The 18,989-nt window shown below is 33.3% G+C and overlaps 1 protein-coding gene across 1 annotated transcript in view; it reads right to left on the bottom strand.

The window, feature by feature from the left end:
- esn (espinas) overlaps positions 1–18,782 on the bottom strand; it is a 350,301-nt gene extending 331,519 nt beyond the window's left edge. Inside the window, exon 1 of the mRNA XM_085822642.1 lies at positions 18,550–18,782. The gene's annotated coding sequence lies outside the window, so the exon portion shown is untranslated. The remainder of the gene's footprint in view (positions 1–18,549) is intronic.
- Between the last annotated feature and the right edge of the window lie 207 nt (positions 18,783–18,989).

Genomic DNA, 18,989 nt, shown 5'->3' with positions numbered 1-18,989 from the left:
TTGTATTTTTTAAATCTAAAACAGACGCGAATTTCTGTTTCATCCGACCATTCACATCTCTCCGAGTACAACATCATCTACATCTCAGAAAATCCAGATTCCAATCTCTCTGCATTAAATTAGTTTTCAGTCTCTAAAGTTTCCGCGAGTAGTTGGAAATCCGGCAAAAAAACTTATGTTGTTTAATAGGAGAACAGTAGCATAATTTTACCGCTCCCGAAAACAAATAATAATAATAATTTTAAAAAATTAACTTTAAAAAATATTTTGTTTAATTTCTGAAGATTACTGTCCTACGTAGCAGTCCTAATTAAACCATTTCTTTAGATAATAAAAATGACGTACAAGTGCTATTAAAACTCATTATGCTAAGAGTAATTAACGTTCAGCTACAAATAACTTAATTTATAGTTCAGGTCATTTATCATTTTCTCTTGATTGATTTTTACGAACGAGATACATGATACTTACGCAGAGTATCATTTTTAATTAGTTGGTCTCCAGACATCCAGAACTCTAATTATCCATATCGCTTGCTCTTTTTAAGCCAGATAAAATTCTTAGATTATAAAGAAAAATATTAATTTAATACTTTGCAATTTCAAGTATTTTCTAGTTTGCATTCGGTCTACAAGAAGTTACATGGATAAGATTGTTGAAATTAGTTTTCCACATAAATTCACATCACGGGTTTGGTTGTACGAATTTTTTATAATTTCTCTCACGAACGTAAATACGAACCAGTTTTGAAACGCCTCTACGAAAGCATCTCTCCCTTCGGGTGCTTCGCCTTAGTAAATTTTTAACCGGCCAAACAACCTAGTTTGCACGTAACTAATTCTGAGTCCAACCCTTACTGCATTTTTTACATACTAAAGTCAGCCCACCAGCGGCCGAGCGCTAAAGTCGCTGAACACTGGTAGTTCGGTCCGAGGTTCGAATCCCGCGAACGGGCTGGCTGCATGGGTGTTTTCGTGGTTTTCCCCATGTGTAACGTGTATACGAGCCAGTTTCCCTAAGAAAGTCTTCCACGAAGGCATCCCTTCCCTTAGGCAGATAGCCCTAGTGTGCTTTGCCATAATTAAATACACCACACCATACTAAAGTCAATTACACTAAACATTAATTTGAAATGAAATTGATTGCCCCTATCATCAGGATCTAAAAACTGTGATATGTCTCCAGTATTATCAAGATAAAAAGATTATCGATTTCATTTAAATGAGCATATGAGGACAACCTAGTCCAAAATATCCTTTAGAATAGTTTAAAAAACAATCGATTTCGTTTAAATGAGCATATGAAGACAATCTAGCCCAACTAACCATATTAGTAAAATGTATAAAGTATCCACAAATATTTTGGATATTGTTCAGAAGTTCATAAAATAAATGTATAAAAGAAATACTTTGTGAACAGCAAAAACTATCATCTAAAATAATTTATTAAACAACACATTTTTTTTCTGTTGTTACTGTTACCTAAAATAATGTGAATCAAATCTGTTTTTATGAACGAAGTTGTAATAAAATAACACGTTTCACTTAATTTGCCACATAAAGTGAGCATAACATGGATATTTTCAATTATTTTTTAATTTAGTTTTCTAAGTATGGTAAAGGTTCTACCAAAAAAATTAATAGTTTTAGGGGTTTCGAGACTCAACAAAATCTGAGGATCACTAACTACACTTTAAGTATCGCTTGAATGGCTATGAGCGATAGTCGCTAGGCATTTAAAAAAAAAAAATATGAAACTGCCGAATAAAATAACTTTGAATATAATTAAGACACAATAACACGCCGAATAAATACTAATTCAGAAGTCAAACAACAAAAATCAGCATTATATTTACAAAATTTTCACAGGACTAGTTTCGATGGTTTTACCGAACCACCATCTTCAGCTGCAAAACCGCAAATGAAAAAATGATTTCATTTGCGGTTTTGCATTTTTTCATTTGCGGTTTTGCAGCTGAAGATGGTGGTTCGGTAAAACCATCGAAACTAGTCCTGTGAAAATTTTGTAAATATAACGCTGATTTTTGTTGTTTGACTTCTGAACTTTGAATATGTTATCCGGTTCTAGTTTATAAAACTCTTTTCTTTTCTATTGGAGTTTCCGACAAAAACGCTCTCAAAACAATCTGACGTCTTTAGCTAACATGCAATATTTGAAATACGTATATACTTTTTTTTTAATCTCTCTTTTCCTGTTCTCTTGTTCTGTACAAAACAGTGCCATACAATGAATGAAAGGATTGCACTGCATTTGATTTTCATACTGTTACAAACTTACAAAGAGTAGTATTTTCTTTTATTTCAGCTCTTTTGTTTCTTACAGTACTAAAAGAAGAGCAATTTAGAGACATCGACGACGAATAAATTCGTCTCGGTCATTGTGAAGCATGTCAATAAAATAATAATAAAGGGCAGTGACAAGAGGGATGAATCAGATTATTTTATCGATTACTAATTCTCATACAGATAATGATGGTACAACAGTTGACGACTCCACATTTTAAGTCTCAATTTAAAATAAAAATTACTGATATAATAATTCATTCCGACTTACATAAGGCAAATCAAGTAAAAATTATTGATTAGGCGATTTGAATAAACATAAGTCTTTTTAAAATTAAAATATATAATTAATCCTAATATTTTCAGCAGACTGTAACTAATAAAACAGCTGGAATCATTAGGTTGATATATTAGGTCCACCAGCGGCCGAGCGTAAAAGTCGCTGAACACTCGTAGTTCGGTCCGAGGTTCGAATCCCGCGAACGGGCTGGTTGCATGGGCGTTTTCGTGGTTTTCCCCATGCGTAACGTGTACATGAGTCAGTTTCCCTTAGAAAGTCCTCCACGAAGGCATTCCTCCCCTTAGGAAGATAGCCCTCGAGGCTTTGCCATAATCACACACATACACGTTGATATATTACGTAATTTTTTTTTCCATACAAGAATGAATAAAAATAGATTTTATATTTACCTGTTTTCCACATATAATTATGTTCAAACTGCATGCATTCAAAACTCTTAAATATCTGCGACTACATCTTGAATACTTGCACGAGAAAAGTACAAGTGTGTTAAAAAATTCCGTTTTAAGAGAATGCAGTTTTTTTTTTTTTACTTTCCATTAGAAGGTTCAAGCAAACTAAATATCTCTATATAATAAAAGAAAAAATCTGTCTGTGTGTGTTTTTCGTTCGTGCTGCGCATAAGCTAGTAGACCCAGGGCTACGAAATTTGGTATATAGGTGCATCTAGACAAGAGCCAGTGCACTTCGAAGCGATTTTTTTTTTTTTTTTAATTCGAAAAAATTTTATCTTTTTTTTTTTTTTTTTTTGAAGAAATTGCATCATTTTGAATAGTTGTTTTGGCAACAGTTTTTCATTCAATGCTTCGTATTCTGGACTGCTGACTGTTGAAAATATGAGATAAAATATTTATTACGTATTTCACTGTTTTTAAGATACTGAAAAGTTTAGCATGATTTTTTTTTTTTTTTTTTTTTTTTTTTTTTTGTTACGGGAAGTTGGTTAATTTATTTATTAGGATAATTAATATTTGTATTAAGGGATATTGCTTATTTCATGCTGCTTATTTTCTTTTGATTTTTGGACACGCAACACGCACCTGGCACTCTTCTTATTCTGACGCGCACGTGTCTCTCAAGGCACACAGAAAGAATTCTTTTTTCCCTCGCTCTCTTTATTAGCTAATGGCAAAGAGTTTTGTATATTTTGAAATTATGCCATCCACGAAGTACAATATTGATTGGTTATTGCTTTCTGATGATAGTTTCATTCTTTTAGAAACTGTTTTGGTAACAGTTTTTCCTTCATTGCTTTGGATACTGCACTGCTGACTGTTTTCTCTTGAAAATATGAGATTTATTGCTTATTTCATTGTAATTTGTTTATATTATTCTTGAATTATATATAATTATACAAAAAGTTTTGCACGATTTTTTTTTAGGAAACAAAGTTCTTAACTTCCTTTATATCAGTTGAATTCTTAAGATTTTGCAACGGGAAGTTGGTTAATTTATTTATTAGGATAATTAATAAATGTATTAAAGGATATTGCTTATTTCATTGTAATTTTTTAATATGTAATACATTTTTTCTGATAAAGTTTTTCTGCAGAGTAAAATTCTATGCGGGTTTTAAATGTAATGTTTCCCTTTAGGCAGTTTTACGGTACATTCAAAAGCCAGATGAAAGCTGGCAGCTTAGCGGCTAGTCACATATATTCAAGCAAACTAGATATTATATATTTATATTGAAGAAGGGTTAAAAAATGCAGGAAGCACAACTGCTATATAATTTAAAATTTAAGCCGGAAGTTTAATACAATATTTTAAGATTTAAAATTAAGATGAGGCTTAAATGCAAAGCAATATTTTAACATATTATTTCCGCTGATATCCCTTCCCGCAATGATATTGTTTAAATCTGCTTTAAAAAATCTTTTGTATAATGTTGTAGAGACATTAGGTATTTTTTGGATAAGCCGGAGAGATGAAAAATTAGCAATGCCTTCGCCGGGAGTCGAACCACGAACCGCTGGAATACCGGCTCACGCGCAGAACCACTACACCACGAAGGCACGCTAGGAAGGCGGGAGAAATACCTTATATACTCCCCCTTTTAAAGGGCGATAGGGGCTTTTAGGGGCCCAATCGCCAAATCCTGGGTGTGGAGAATCCTCATCCAACACCCTTTTATATCGGGCGCCACTGTAGAGACATTAGGGATTTATAAATAAATTGGTTTGATAGAATATCGTATTGAGACAGCTTGTTGAGACATTAGGTATTTTTGGAAGTAGCTGGAGAGATGAAAAATTAGCAACGCCTTCGCCGGGAATAGAACCACGGACCTCTGGAACACCGGCCCAGCGTGCAGAACAACTACACCACGAAAGCACGCTAGGAAGGCAGGAGAAATACCTTATAATGTTACATTACTACTGACTTAAATTGCAACGAAAATGCTATGCATTGGTACACTAATGAAGACCAAAGTTCAAAAATAAAGATTAAATTCGAAGCAATACGATAATTATTATACAGGTGCTATTTTGCCTACAATGGTCTTCCAAGAATTGAACCTCCAAACGTTTCCCAGAAAAGTTCCAAGCACCAGAAAAATCACTTGTTCGCAATCACAAAATGGATATCCTTCGCTTAATTTACACTAGTTAATTTTATTCTGCTCGTCAGCTCATACTGAACTTTCTTCGTGATCCTTGCAATTAGTCTTACATTCAGCCATGATTCGTCCTTGATTTTTTACAATCTTCGTGACCTTCAAATGTACATTATACCTCTGAAAAGAAATTTTTCTTTCTTTATAAAACCTCACTGTTACATTTGAGGAGGATTCTTACTCGGTCACTTATTAGACACCGCACTGCTCATTTATTATCACTTAGCAACAGCTGTTGTTCAGAAATCTCCACGTCCCTTTTTTTACTGCATGATGAGTTCTAAAGTCAGAGAAATTGCATAACATTTTCCTTTTTATCAGTTTAATGACCAAAAACACATTTTCTAGTTCAACTCCTCCATTAAAATGCGATTCAACTTATAACGCTAAGGTACTCAATCTTCGTCAACAGAAATTTCTAATAAATTATAAACATAAATAAAATTCAGCATTGTTAGCTACAACGGACGCAATCATAGCCTGAACAATCAGCAATACGTTCCATCGTTGAGAAATCGTTCGGTTTTACAATTAATCAATGAATAACCGATTCCTGCACAAAAAAATCAATTTTATTTAAGTTGGGTTGGGCTAGTTGAATATAGCACAATACACAAGGTCTATCTGTCTAGGAAGGAGGGGTGCTTTCGTGGCAAATTTTCTGAGGTTTTGGTTTTATTATGGCAAAGTTACTTTTACAGTAAAATACAATTTAAATACTTTTTACAGGAGTCCGATTAACGGTTTGTTTGATTATGGCAAACTAAGCAAGGATTATCTGCCTAAGGAGATGGATGCCTTTATAAAATACTTGCTAAAGGAAACTGGCTCGTATCCACGTTAGACAAGGGAAAACCATGTAAACCAACCATGCAGCCACCCCGTTAGCCTGAAATTGAACCTGGGTCGACATCCCAGTATTCAGCGATTTTAACTACTTGGCCACTTGTATTGAACAACGACGTAAAAATTATTATCACAAATCTCTGGGAACTGACACACAAGAAGAAAAGACGACAGAAAACACGAAAAGTAAAATAAAAATACGATGGAAACAAAAATAATAGCCATTGTAAATTTGGGAGTTATTTTTTAACACAAAAACACGTAATTTAATTGTATGTGATTTGAATCATTAAAATGTTTATCCGAAAAAAGTAAAATGCTTAGGAAAATTGAATCAAGTACTCTGGCCGATTTATTTACGTTGATTTCGTTTTGAATACCGATTAAGAAATGAAACAGACAACAGCTTTCAGACAACACTACGATAATGTGAATCACATAACAATACTAGCAAAAATATACGAAGCTTATCCCTCTATAAGCCATTTTGAGGAAGAAAAAAATTTAAAAAATTTAAATACTTTTTACAGGAGTCCGATTAACGGCAGAACGGTTAAAAACCGACGAACACCGGTATTTCGTCCCGAGTTCCCATCTCGGGAAACGAGCTTGCCGCTTAGGAGTTTTCATAGTTTTCTCCCCTATAACTTAAGACATGGCATTTTTCCTTAAAAGGTCCTCTGACCGGCATCCCTCACTTTAGGTTGATAGCCCTAATGTGCTTTGGCATAATCTGGTTCATCCAAAATTCATTATACATTATAATTTATAAATATTAATATACAATCGCGATTTCAAGTTTATCAGCTACAACAATGCTAAAATTCGAAAATTGTTTCTCATAAAATGAAAATTTTATATAAAATATGTCTTTCGTCCCTCCTGATTTAAAACAAAACCAAACCAAACAAAAAAAGAGCAGTAAAGTTGCCCAATACTGGGAGTTGCACCTAGGCTCGATTCCAGACGAACGGGCTGGATCCAATGGACGTTTTCGTGATTTACCTCTCGTGTAACGTGGATACGAACTATTTTTCCATATAGCCTTAGCATGTTTTTCCATAAACCAAATAAATAAACTAAATGAAAAATTAGTGCCTATTATTGTTACACAGTCAAAACGCCTTTCCCGCTTCCTAAGTAAAGCTTGGGAATTACATTTCAAGATAGATAGCATGTGAAGACTATACTTGTTGACCAATGGGTACAGAGCTCTAGTGTTCTTCGTGTTGGTACCTTTCCTTGCAGTTAGCCCATTTGCCGGAAACTGTCTGTGTTCTTCGTGTATCTCAGTGCCTACCTGTATCTCAGTAAAGCAACCTGTAAAATTCCTCTGACGACAATCTGATCAAAAATTTTACTAACCGTTTTATATGCTACAAATATTCGTCGGGTGATTGTAGTGAGTTCTATTAAAATGAAAAATACATTTGGGAAATAATATATTGACAGATCAAAACTATTTATTTTATGAATTACTAATCTCATTAAATTCGGCACATCGATTAAAACATACCAACGTCTAATGAGAAAGAATGTCTACGTTGAATATCTACAGAAAAACTAACCAGCATTTAAATTAAAGCACTGAGAGGGGTCATACAGCCAATTTCGTTTTGCTATCAGGAATAGAAAAGATGAATATTTAAGTTTCGCGGCGTTTAGTATACTGTTTGGCTTATTACATATTTTGGCGCAAATGCATGTGAGATAACGATTCGTACACAGTTAATATTCAACATGGAAATGTAGAACAAAAGAAAGTAAACTTTCTTCCTCAAAAGCAAAATTTTGCGCAGATTCATTGCGCATATAGCAAAACACAAAGGAAAGATTTCTTCAACATAAAAAGAAAACTGTAATCACGCGTACTCGTTCGAGGAAAGGTCTACTGTACCGAAAAATGAATACAAACCGGTCAGAAACGTTTGAAAGCTCCCAGACCGTGTTTTAAGAGGTTCAACTGCACTAACCTTATTCCAATACAATAACTCTTTTACATACAAATGCTATAACATGAATATGCTCCAAGCAAGGCTGGGAGGAAAGTGAATTTTAATGCTGTAGGAAACGAACTAATTATCTTTAAACAGAAGTTCACACAGATGATGTAATCGTGGAGTTACAAAGTAGATAAGGTTTAATAATGCACAAGCCTATCATGAGATCAGTAAGGCTAAAGTGAGAACTTTTCACGATCAAGTGATTGGTTTCTATGCCCCCTCCTTCTTTCTGGCCCCAATTCTAATTATTTCATTTTTACTCCTTTTCCGTCACCGGTGTGGAAATTCTTCGGCTTCTGTAACTACGCCAAAAGATGGCCAGGAAGTTTAACTGAATACGGTAAAGCATTCGATATGTATCTCCGTCTTATGAGGGTTTAATTTACAGGTATTCAATGGTATTTTTATGGAAAAATGAATCGTATTCTTTTACACATACAGTAAATAATGAAACTCCATGCAGCCTACCTACTGCAAATCGTTTTCCAAACGAAATATCAATTCTATTTGCCGGTATTCGGACACTGGGGATATGTTACAAAATCATACTTACAAGATATGGTCTGTTGAAAAATTTAACGTGATCATGCCTACTGAGGGTTTTCTTGCAAATTATACAAGAAGAAACACGCAAAAGCTGCGTAAAACTAAAAGAGGTTAAAAAATTTCACTGCATGTTTATATAATTTCGGAATAAATCAGCTAAAAGATATACATGAAATTCGTTCGAGCACAATAATGGCTTAATATGAACTTTTATTCAATTCAATGGTAATGCGCATTAGGCAATTCATCTTAATATGTCCATGAATAAAAGATACAATTTAGCAAAAGTAGATAAATTTTTGTATAATTATTTAACCAACCAAGCAAAAGCTCCTCCTATAGCGCAGCATAAAATCAGATTTAGAATTTCAGAAAAAATATAAAAGATAATTCCTAGTGAAAATGACCGCAACTGAAAGAATATGCTTTTACGGATTTTAGATTATGAAAAACACACACAAATACTTCGTAATAAAATAAAATCGAGCAAGCAAGGGAATGCCTCATTAAACTTACGAAGCAGATGTTTCAGAAAGAAGCTGAAAAATCCTAGTTCAGTTCAAAAATAAACTAAAGTTACAGCTGGGAGTTCCACTGAAAGTGGGAATAAAAACAAGAATGATGAACAACAAGAATGATGAACAACAATAAAAACAAGAATTCCAATGAAAGTGGGAATAAATCCCACTGAAAGTGGGATTTAAAAGATTCCCCCCCCCCCCGCAAACATACACAAATGTAACTGCCATATATCTCTGAAACGCAGTAAATTTTTTTAAACCGTCTTAGAACTTCTACGCCGAGAATAAAACCTAATAAAATTAAATTACCTTTTCTAATAAAGTTGTTACTTCACAGCTGATTTGACCTACTGATAGTAAGTAAGCTTTTGGCACGCATGGAATCACATCAAATGTTGAAAACTATAAATCAGACGTCGCGACACTTCTGCCTAAATATTATAATTACAAATGAAGCATTTTTTCGAAATTAAGATGCAGTTTGATACTGCTGGGCCCTTTTATTAATTTCTTTGCATGCTAAAGCTATCAGGGCATTCATCGGTCAGATATTATTACTATACCTGGGCATCCTAAATTGCTAAATTGTCGTAAATTTGCCATTTTATGAAAGCTAATTTTTATTACTTAAATGATAACTTAAAAAATAATTTTAAATAAAATAATATAGATTTATCTACGACCTTTCGTCAGGACTTAGTAACTCAATATAACACAAGGCAAGGTTCTCTACGCCAGGGGTCGCCAACCGACGGTCCGTTAAGACTTTTTGATGGTCCGCAGAAAAATTGGGACATTATTTAAGTTTTTATGAAGATTCTGTTTAAAAATGACGAGTAACAAAACCTATTATGGAATATGGATTTTATATATATATATTTAATTTTAGCTACTACTTTTAGCGAAATTCCTTCTGAATTTAGCGATTTTTGCAGGTTTACCTAGCGAAATTTGAAAGTAAGAATTGGCATCCATAGATATGCTGCTGTTATCAATAGTAGCGAGAAGTGGAATTCTCTTTCCTTTTGAATTACAAACATATGTTATTGTGGTCTTTAATAGAACAATTTTTCTCCGTGTCAATAGTTATCTTGATGGATTTTTATGAGAACCATCTCAATTCTTGTTTATAATTGCTTCCGTTTTGTCTAACTGTTGATCGATGGCGCCATTACTGAATAAGCAAATGTTTACAATAATTAAAAATTGGCGGCATAAACACTGTCAATTTATTAATATTGCTTTGGGTTTGTCGGTTTGTTCTTGCTTTTCGTGAAGTTCCTTTTCAGTGGCGTGTATACGAGCCAGTTTCCCTTAGAAAGTCCTCCACGAAAGGCATCCCTCAGACAGATAGCCCTAGTGTGCTTTGCCGTATTCTCAATAAACAAAACAAAAAAAAAAAAAAAAAAAAATTCAGTGGTCTGGAAATGAGAAGCTTTCCGTACAAGAAGGTAAGATTTTTGTACTTTTCATGTAATTTTTCAATGTGAACGAAATATGTGTAGTTTGCTGATTATTACTGTATAAATGTATATACCTTTTTTTTTTAAATTCATATAAGTGGTCCACCAAATGTAAAATTATATATGTAGTGGTCTATGAAAAGAGTTGACGACCACTGCTCTACACCACTAAGTAGCCACCATTGCCTTGAACAAACTTTTCTGGCAAAATGGATCCACACCTTATGTTGCCTCTGCCGACCTACATTTTAACATTTCGATGCAATAAGCTATAGAGTTCTTCTCATATAACTAAGTGCCTTTCTGCAGCCAATTACATGGTACAATGTTTCATAAGAACAGTTAATAGTGGAACACGAATATAATATATACTTCTGTAGTCTCGTGCATGCAATGTGCAAAGTACCATCTGCTTGCTCTACTAAGCTCTGATGTGACCTTCGCCACCTAATGCTCAATCCTCAAGCCTGTTAGACACCTATTAAGCTGACTTCATCTATCCATGAGAGATGGATAGGTGTACAACGTTTGCTCTCTGGGCTGATGATATGTCTACAGATGGTATATTGGAGGTAGATATTTAATTTGTTAGCTCCTGAGAATCTAGAAAAGAGAGATTGATCAAAGATACATTACTAATGACGGAAAGAATCGGACAGTGTGTCATTCTGCGCCCAGAATGCTTACATAATCATATAAGTCATTAAACTGATGTATGTCCTATAACATCCATTGCGACACACCTTTGTTTGTTTATTGCCTTTGTTTTTGATGCTCCAGTCTGCTCAGATGGAAAAGAGTATGGATTTATTACCGCAAAGAATCCAGTAACGACATTGCATTTTTTACTCACTAGATTAGCCAAAGGCTAATCGGTAGTGGTTTTAGAGGTAACGAGTTAAACAAAAGCTGTTGACTGATTAAAAAAATTGAATTATGGCAAAGCACGCGAGAGCTATCTACCGAAAATGCGGGACACTTCTTAGGAAAACTGGTTCGTATCCACGTTACAGATGAGGGAAATCACGAAAACACCTATTCAGCCAGTCTGTTAGACTGGAATTGAATCCAGGTCAAATAATTACCAGTGTCCAGCTACTTTACTGCTCGGTCGCTGATGAACATAGAAAATTATTGTTAGACAGAAAAAAATATGATATTAAGCTATTTATCACTGCTGTTCATTCTAAGGTTCTGGATATTCAGAGTAGTAGCATTCAATAGCACTCTTTAACAAGCAGATATTTACGTTTTCTATATAACTGAAATTATTCTTGCTGCGCAAAATATATCACAGGCAGCTTAACCCAGGTTCAAATCCAGTTGAATGGGCTGGCTGCATTCATGGGATTTCTTCCGTTTTGGGAGAACACCGACTAAGTTTGAACAAAAAGATCATCAGATATCGATCAGCGTTACCTAGTGGCCACCGCAAAATTTTAAATGTGTTACTTTATTGTGTAGTGTTTTTGTTTTTACAGTAAGTATTGTCAGTATAAAATTTTTAAAGCGTGTCATTCTTTGTTCAAGGAAATAACAAACTCAAGAAGTCTATTCCTTATGTTTAGAAAAATTTTACCTAAGTAGAAGTGGGCGAAATATTAGAATTTCACCATTAATCGTACAAGTATAGTCTAATCGCATTAACTGTCCAGCTCCGTCGCAATTTTGACAGAGACCACTCTAGGGGTGGATTCGAGAGTCTCAGGGCCCATTTCCTCTACCAATCAAAACCACTCGAGAGGACGTAAGACTAGGCAGTATTTTAAATGCGTCCCTCCCATGCCACATTATACTTACAAACATCCAACTCTTTTCCGGAATTTGAACACGAGTCTAAATAACCAATATGACGATGCGCCGCTGAGATGGCTTTCGGGAGATTCAGAGTGATAAACCAAACGGAATTGTGAAACAGAACACATAGTTAATATCACTACTCGAAATAAGAACATGACGAAAGCATGTTTTCTCGTTGGAAATATCAAACTGGGGCAAATATCTTTCTAAAGAAAACTGTTTACCGTACGTTGCCTTTCAACAATAAAGATGCATTTGATATTTTCTGCGCATGTTCCACAATTATGAGTCACTTTTCCTTCGAAAATTCATTCCCCCTTCTGACAAATAACCCTGCTATATTTTGCTTCATTCAGAGAAATAAACACAAAGAATTTTCTATCGTTAGTCAAAATTGAGGTTGTTTTTCTTTGCATAAAAAACATAAATTTTTTGACTTGTTTAAACGCCTTTTACATTTATGAACATTTTTATAAAAATACATACTGCGGGTTAATTAGAGAGTTTTGATAGTCAAATGAATATAAAGCATATATTTTATCAGAAGTTTTCTTTCTTTTTAATAATTGTTTCCCCTTCTTCTTCCTGAAAGACATACAATGAGCAGTACTTTGCAGCTTAAAAGACATTAAGATATTAAACTACGCTGCCGACTTAAAACGGTGCCACGGTAACTTCGATCTGAATACCGGCAGATTTCAGTAACCAATCTACAAAATGGAGATATCAATTCTCTCTCTATATCAGTAATACAGACTACTTGAAGATATTTATTCCGTTTTATGATAGTTTTAACCAGCATAGAGTAACTTGGCAAAATCTGACGGATAACTGCTTGTGCAATAAGTCGTATGGCTTTTGCAATTCTGTTCCGGTAAAGTTGAAGGATGGTTAGAAGAGGATTTATAAAGTGGGGGCCTCACCTAATCTGAACATTTGAGGGCTTTCCATCTTAAAACAAAAGGCTATTAAAATTCAATTAATGATCTCGGGGCCTTTCGTGATTACGACCTGCACGACCCCATAAATTAGCCTGGATATGGTTGCGAATATAGCGAAAGTTGAAGGTATGGTTGCAAGAGGAAGGCTGACATTTACAGCAAATTATTGCTCTTTGGGGTCAAGAGAAATAAGTGGTTTCCTCAAGTATCGAAAAATGTTTAGCCATCTTATTCCAGATTAATGATCCTAATCCACTAGACAAAAGCTTCTGCCAATTAATTCAGAAAAGAGGCTTTTCCTTTTATGAGAATAAGTAATTTTTCTAAGCAGCAGAAAAGGCCAGGAGAATTCCAGAGAAGAATTTATGTGACGGCACAAGTTACAATCGCGATGGACCTGGCATTTCAAGAGCCCCCAAATCTATGCTTAATTTGCAATGAAAGATAAACAAACCTGCGCCTTAGAAATAGGGTCCTCCCATTTCATAAATCTACAACTGTATAATTATTAACTTTAACAGGATTTTCATTCCTCATGAGTACATTTGGAGGTATTAAATGCTTATTTTTGAATGAGGAAATAAAAGTATAGTTACATTTTGGTTTGAATCTTTGAATATGGCCTGAAATATTATTTATATCACCATAGAAAGGATGAAATTAATGATATTCCATTCTGGTCATGGCATTTGAAAGCAAAAATATGTACAATAGTAATTCAAATGTTCAGAGATACATACTGCTCTGAATCTTATTCAAGGATACATATTGCACCAATAACTTTTAAATTATTATCAGAATTTCAAATTAAGTATAAATGAATACATAAGATCTGTATTCAAGACCATCATAAAAAAGGCTACTGAAGTAATTTTTTATTAAAGTACTCAAACTTAGTTGCATGCCCTGATTACAGAAATTGAACTTATCAAGAAAACTTATTTTTTTTTAAATCAAGACTAAGTACACTAAAGCAGAATATGCACTGAATAAAGAGGACGGCATAAAATTGCAAGAGAAAGGGAAATCAAATTTATCATGCCAATATAAGTAATTTTTTTTAGTTTGACAGATGCCATAAAATAAATGAATAATTAAAAAAAAACTTCTCATACAAAATAACACGACCAACAAACAGGACTTTGATATTCCACTTTGGAATGATAAGTATAAGGTTTAATTTTTCTGTAAAAGAAAATACACAGGATACATCTACTATTTGTGACTATTTGTTTCTTTACGGAAAAAAATCTCTTTTTGCTTGTACAAGCTCTGTAATGATCTGCTGAATAGAGATTTCATCTTACTTTCTCCATATTTTAAATTTTGAATTAATGCCTATATATATTTTGCTGCTAAATCATTCAGATATCATGTGAACAATTTCATGAACTAAAATACACCACTAAATGTTAAATAAACAATGTTTTAATTTACTACATTAAAAATAAAATTATTTCTTGCACATTTCCATATACTAATAATATCTGAAAAAATTTATCAGTTTCAAAAATTCAGTATTCCTGAAGTATTTCTTCAGAGCTAATTTTTTCACTTTGAAGAAAGTGCTATGCAAAGCTACAAACAAACCTCTTCCACCGTCTTATGTATGATTCTTCCTTTATGGAAAATGAAAGATTAGTATGGAAAACCAATGAAAAATTAGTCATTGTTGAATATCGGATTTACTTTTTGTCTAACAAATATAATGCTTATCAGTATAGAAGAAAGAATCACCTAAAACAATGTATGCTTATTGATAACATTTTAGAAAAGTAGTAATATTTATATCATTATTACCATTAATAAAATATGTCTGTGATTTGATATATTATATACTTTTTGCTGCAGAATTTTTCTAAACTGTATACTATAATTTGTAATTTTGCATATATCGATGATAATTATGCATAGATGGTAATTATCTGTAATATAGATGGCAAACTGGAAGTACACAGACCGTGGCCTAATAGATAAAATTTGTCAATTATTAATATTATTGATTTTCTAGATATGTAGAATATTTTCATACTTTTTCTCTGATGATCCAATGAATATGAGATTTTATTGCAGAAAGGCATCATTTGGCTAGAACGATGGTATCTTTTCAATCAGTTAAAGATGCAGAACAATTATGAGACACTCTGAACATGGCAAAAAATGATCAGGTGATTTTTGCAGGAGACATACATTTATAGTTATAAGACCATACAAATGTGAACGCAGGTGATCCTGGAGAAGGCATTGGATGTAAAATTGTCTGCCCCTTCATAGGAGGTAAGGGTGGGCACCTATTAGGTGCCTCCATAATAAAATGGCCACCATTTCTGGCCTAAGTAGTGGCCAATGATGTTATAGGCAAGTGCCTGCCATTGAAAAAAGAAAACTTAAACTACATATATATATATCTACTATCTAGATTTAACTTGCATCTACTGTACCAGGATGCATAAACTAAATTCTGTATGTACAAAAATTAGCTATCTCTGTTATATAAAACTCTCTTTCCATTTTTATAGCTTATTGTTTTTCAATAGTGTGACGAATTCAAAAGGCAAGAGGTAGCGTAAATAAATTTATTTGGGTTCTTTCTAAACTATATGCAAAAAAAAATAAAAATAAATAAACTTATACAGTATTGTTCTCACAGCAAGGTGAGGAGAAAAGAAATATAACCAGTTCCAGACAGTGTGAATAAAGTCCCTGTTTAAAACTCAGCCAAGATGAAAGTTCTCGTTTGGAAATAGTTCAAGCTGGTGGCTGGTTCAAGATAAGACTATTTAGAATTAATCAGCTCTCTAAGCCTGTGGTTGCCGGACTGAGCTGTGTCCGAGCAGGATGCTCTTCGTGAGGTAGCGGCGAACCCGGCTACCTCGCTGTAAATCTTTTCGCAGAGATATTAATATCGCTCTACACAGAGCGAAGCAAAAATATGCTCATGGCCGCGGTGGAAAAAGCGAGAGAAGGTTTGTCTCTCTACTTACTGCAACTAACTCTCACTCGCTCTTCCCTCTGGAACTGTGTTCCATGATTTTGTTCAAGTTGTACTGGCCGTGTTGAAATGAATCCCAGGATCCTCATTTGTCCATAACTTTTAGAAGTGCTTCTTGATTGGCAAGAGAACTTTGATTAACAACTGGATATAATGAAGACAGCCTGGGGAAAAGTCAGCGAGAACTTTTCGATTCCAACTGGGGACTCAAACCGAGTGGTCTGAGACACTGAATCCTATAAACTGATGAAAGGGAACGGAACAATGTTTCCCTTCAAACAACTATATTAGGAACAAAAACTTGAAATTGTTTTGTTATTGCTGGTCACTTCATCTTTTCGAGAATTCGTTAAGAAATACTCTGTATGTGGGAACATTCGAAGTGGCCATTCTTTTTCTCAGAACTTTGTGGTGGTCGATAAAATAGCTTAAGAAGTTACACAAGAATCATATTCCCCTATCTGGCTTGCCTACTAATAATAGAAATGACAGTTGAAGCACATGGTTTGTGTTGCATATTTTTTTTTTTTTTTTTCATTTCCATTCAGCATGCTTTATTTTATAAAATTGTACAAATGAAGGTTAACTTGAATTACCATCTCAAATGAGGTGGAGAAAGTAAGTGCTGTTCAATAATAAAGACATGCATTAACAATCGTAAATTGGAAGGGCTAGCAAAGCACTTGAAATGCTTAAATTAAGAAACAGACTATAGCACATACTTTTCAAAGAATTTTCAAAATGATTTAGCCAATACTGAAAGGGAACAGAATCCATATATTGCAGCTAAAATTAAATTTTACTAAAATTCTAGCTGCATAATTTAGTTTTGCAAACTGCACAAAAAATAATATTAGAGAAAAAGTATTTTATCACTTGATGCGCAGTATAGATTTTCATAATTCGTTTGTAAAGGTACAGAAATTCATATCATTTGCAACCGTCAAATAAAAATTCTACCTCATAATAGTATCTGGCAGAATATTTCAGAAGCATGTTTATAAATTATGTTCTAAGTAAGTGCCAGTAAAATAGTTTCATCCGTTTGGAAAGGTGCTCCATGTTAAAGCACTTAAAAGGCAAGATGTAGTTTCAATAGCTTTAAGAAACTTAATACTGTTACATAAAAGTGCTAACATCCCTTCAAATAATAATAATAAAAAAAAAAAAAAAAAATAGAATATCTCTTAAATTATTTAAACAATATGAAAATTTACTTAAATACAAAAAATAAATGTGTTTTGTGAAGATAAAAGTAACTAAAAATGAAATTTAAAATAATAAAAAACAAAAATAAAATTCTTTTGTGATAATCATACTATTTGAAGAAACAAGCAGAATAAATAATTAAATAAATAAAATAAATGATGAGAAACAGGATTATGAAAGTTTCCATATTTCAGTTTCAAATTTAAATATTAATATGTAGTAGTGATAATAATTATATATTAAATATTCATATTAAAAATCTTTTCAGAAGTGTTTAAAAATTAATATAATGTATACAGAACCTCTTATATTAAATAATGAAAAATTCATAAAAAGGCACATGAAATGAGTGTTTTAAAGAGTCGTGGTAATTTAACTCGGAAATTTATTTCACTCTCTCTTCCAAAAACATGCCCCAAAATTCTATTTTATATTAGAAAAATGCCTTTTAATTCTTTTACAAGCATGGCACTTCTTTGGTAAGCAAATCAAGAAAAATCTGAAGTCATTATTTTAATTTCAAAATGTGAAAATTTTAGGAAAAACATCAGATTCAAGAAGCAAAACAAAACATTTCTGACAAATTTAATTTTCCAAATTCGGCGTTCACGATGATTTGAATTAACTTACCGATTTGTACGCGAAATGTAAAATCATTAGAGGAATTAATGTAGCCAGTGCTTACATTTAAAAATCCTTCTCTAAAAATTAGAAATCGCACATTTCAATAAAATTAAATATAAGCAGCCATTCAATATTATTCTGTTTTCCTTTATATTTTTATTATTTTAATAAGCTGAGAATTAGATTCCTACAAAAGTCTTTCCTACAGATGAAAAATTAATAACAAACTTCTGAATAGTTAAAAGTCTTATAATAATATTTATTAAGCATTAGTTTAATATTCAAGATCTGTTATTTAGTATACATAGGAGAAACTAACGTCAAAAATCAGTCATATGATGTTTTTTTTATTTGACTGGTAAAATGTATATAGTGATACAAACCGACTGTTATTTACTCCACATAATCCAGTTCTTCCATACGATCTTGTTCAATAAATATCCTTGCGTGCAAAATATAACATTTCACATATAATAAAAATTAAAAACTTGCAAAATGCTCCGCAAAACAGCGCACTATCCGTACCATATATGCGTTTGTATCCACTGAAAACAAAGCCGAATCTAGAATGCTTAAGCAGACGACCACAATACACCACCACGATTTTAAACACTGTTGACGGTAGTTTTGTTGCAGCTACGTAACACGCCGAGTTTAAATCGTAGAGTTTAGATGTCTGACAGATAGAAATTCTATGGGGCGAATTCAAGTGCAACGCTTGTCATGGTAATCGCACTTGCATTGCAAAACCGAATTCAAGTGCAACGCTTTTCGGACACGCCTACTGAAAATACGTCACTACCATAGAGGAATTTTGCGGCTA

Source organism: Stegodyphus dumicola, chromosome 8 (genome assembly GCF_044657685.1).
Source record: "Stegodyphus dumicola isolate Sdum_Otavi_A_Nest chromosome 8, ASM4465768v1".
Lineage (NCBI taxonomy): Eukaryota > Metazoa > Arthropoda > Arachnida > Araneae > Eresidae > Stegodyphus > Stegodyphus dumicola.
Note: the sequence above shows the minus strand (reverse complement) of the source record. Positions and strands in the feature narration are given on the sequence as shown.